We start from the raw sequence: 3,476 nt of genomic DNA, 5'->3' as shown, positions 1-3,476 counted from the left end.
AAAAAGGACCCTATTTTTGGGGTCCGAAACGAGTAAGGGCCGGTCAGAGATATTGCCCCGAAATTTTTCGGTGTCAGATTTGTGTTAGACTACAGCATAGTCGTTTTATGGTATAAATGTGGTCATCGCATATTTTCGCTCTCGGCTAAAATTATAGAAGATATATGAGTTTTTATTGAAAAAGGACCCTATTTTGGGGTCCGAAACGAGTAAGGGCCGGGGTCAGAGATAATGCCCGAAATTTTTCGGTGTCAGATTTTGTGTTAGACTACAGCATAGAGTCGTTTTATGGGTATAAATGTGGTCATCGCATATTTTCGCCCTCCGGCTAAAATTATAGGAGATATATGAGTTTTTATTGAAAAGGACCCTATTTTTGGGGTCCGAACGAGTAAGGGCCGGGGTCAGAGATAATGCCCGAAATTTTTCGTTGTCAGATTTTGTGTTAGACTACAGCATAGAGTCGTTTTATGGGTATAAATGTGGTCATCGCATATTTTCGCTCTCCGGCTAAAATTATAGGAGATTATATGTGTTTTTATTGAAAAAGGACCCTATTTTTGGGGTCCGAAACGAGTAAGGGCCGGGGTCAGAGATAATGCCCGAAATTTTTCGGTGTCAGATTTTGTGTTAGACTACAGCATAGAGTCGTTTTATGGGTATAAATGTGGTCATCGCATATTTTTGCTCTCCGGCTAAAATTATAGAAGATATATGAGTTTTTATTGAAAAAGGACCCTATTTTTGGGGTCCGAAACGAGTAAGGGCCGGGGTCAGAGATAATGCCCGAAATTTTTCGGTGTCAGATTTTGTGTTAGACTACAGCATAGAGTCGTTTTATGGGTATAAATGTGGTCATCGCATATTTTCGCTCTCCGGCTAAAATTATAGAAGATATATGAGTTTTTATTGAAAAAGGACCCTATTTTTGGGGTCCGAAACGAGTAAGGGCCGGGGTCAGAGATAATGCCCGAAATTTTTCGGTGTCAGATTTTGTGTTAGACTACAGCATAGAGTCGTTTTATGGGTATAAATGTGGTCATCGCATATTTTCGCTCTCCGGCTAAAATTATAGAAGATATATGAGTTTTTATTGAAAAAGGACCCTATTTTTGGGGTCCGAAACGAGTAAGGGCCGGGGCCAGAGATAATGCCCGAAATTTTTGGTGTCAGATTTTGTGTTAGACTACAGCATAGAGTCGTTTTATGGGTATAAATGTGGTCATCGCATATTTTCGCTCTCCGGCTAAAATTATAGAAGATATATGAGTTTTTATTGAAAAAGGACCCTATTTTTGGGGTCCGAAACGAGTAAGAGCCGGGGTCAGAGATAATGCCCGAAATTTTTCGGTGTCAGATTTTGTGGTAGACTACAGCATAGAGTCGTTTTATGGGTATAAATGTGGTCATCGCATATTTTCGCTCTCCGGCTAAAATTATAGAGATAATGAGTTTTTATTGAAAAAAGGACCCTATTTTTTGGGGTCCGAAACGAGTAAGAGCCGGGGTCAGAGATAATGCCCGAAATTTTTCGGTGTCAGATTTTTGTGTTAGACTACAGCATAGAGTCGTTTTATGGGTATAAATGTGGTCATCGTATATTTTCGCCCTCCGTTAAAATTATAGGAGATATATGAGTTTTTATTGAAAAAGGACCCTATTTTTGGGGTCCGAAACGAGTAAGGACCGGGGGTCAGAGATAATGCCCGAAATTTTTCGTTGTCAGATTTTGTGTTAGACTACAGCATAGAGTCGTTTTATGGGTATAAATGTGGTCATCGCATATTTTCGCTCTCCGGCTAAAATTATAGAAGATATATGAGTTTTTATTGAAAAAGGACCCTATTTTTGGGGTCCGAAACGAGTAAGGGCCGGGTCAGAGATAATGCCCGAAATTTTTCGGTGTCAGATTTTGTTGTTAGACTACAGCATAGAGTCGTTTTATGGGTATAAATGTGGTCATCGCATATTTTCGCTCTCCGGCTAAAATTATAGAAGATATATGAGTTTTTATGAAAAAGGACCCTATTTTTGGGGTCCAAAACGAGTAAGGGCCGGGGTCAGAGATAATGCCTGAAATTTTTTCGGTGTCAGATTTTGTGTTAGACTACAGCATAGAGTCGTTTTATGGGTATAAATGTGGTCATCGCATATTTTCGCTCTCCGGCTAAAATTATAGAAGATATATAAGTTTTATTGAAAAAGGACCCTATTTTTGGGGTCCGAAACGAGTAAGGGCCGGGGTCAGAGATAATGCCCGAAATTTTACGGTGTCAGATTTTGTGTTAGACTACAGCATAGAGTCGTTTTATGGGTATAAATGTGTGGTCATCGCATATTTTCGCTCTCCGGCTAAAATTATAGAAGATATATGAGTTTTTATTGAAAAAGGACCCTATTTTTGGGGTCCGAAACGAGTAAGGGCCGGGGGTCAGAGATAATGCCCGAAATTTTTCGGTGTCAGATTTTGTGTTAGACTACAGCATAGAGTCGTTTTATGGGTATAAATGTGGTCATCGCATATTTTCGCTCTCCGGCTAAAATTATAGAAGATATATGAGTTTTTATTGAAAAAGGACCCTATTTTTGGGGTCCAAAACGAGTAAGGGCCGGGGTCAAAGATAATGCCCGAAATTTTTCGGTGTCAGATTTTGTGTTAGACTACAGCATAGAGTCGTTTTATGGGTATAAATGTGGTCATCGCATATTTTCGCTCTCCGGCTAAAATTATAGAAGATATATGAGTTTTTATTGAAAAAGGACCCTATTTTTGGGGTCCGAAACGAGTAAGGGCCGGGGTCAGAGATAATGCCCGAAATTTTTTCGGTGTCAGATTTTGTGTTAGACTACAGCATAGAGTCGTTTTATGGGTATAAATGTGGTCATCGCATATTTTCGCTCTCCGGCTAAAATTATAGAAGATATATGAGTTTTTATTGAAAAAGGACCCTATTTTTGGGGTCCGAAACGAGTAAGGGCCGGGGTCAGAGATAATGCCCGAAATTTTTCGGTGTCAGATTTTGTGTTAGACTACAGGCATAGAGTCGTTTTATGGGTATAAATGTGGTCATCGCATATTTTCGCTCTCCGGCTAAAATTATAGAAGATATATGAGTTTTTATTGAAAAAGGACCCTATTTTTGGGGTCCGAAACGAGTAAGGGCCGGGGTCAGAGATAATGCCCGAAATTTTTCGGTGTCAGATTTTGTGTTAGCTACAGCATAGAGTCGTTTTATGGGTATAAATGTGGTCATCGCATATTTTCGCTCTCCGGCTAAAATATAGAAGATATATGAGTTTTTTATTGAAAAAGGACCCTATTTTTGGGGTCCGAAACGAGTAAGGGCCGGGGTCAGAGATAATGCCCGAAATTTTTCGGTGTCAGATTTTGTGTTAGACTACAGCATAGAGTCGTTTTATGGGTATAAATGTGGTCATCGCATATTTTCGCTCTCCGGCTAAAATTATACAACAAG

Source organism: Palaemon carinicauda, chromosome 22, assembly GCF_036898095.1.
Source record: "Palaemon carinicauda isolate YSFRI2023 chromosome 22, ASM3689809v2, whole genome shotgun sequence".
Lineage (NCBI taxonomy): Eukaryota > Metazoa > Arthropoda > Malacostraca > Decapoda > Palaemonidae > Palaemon > Palaemon carinicauda.
This window is presented reverse-complemented; position numbering follows the sequence as displayed.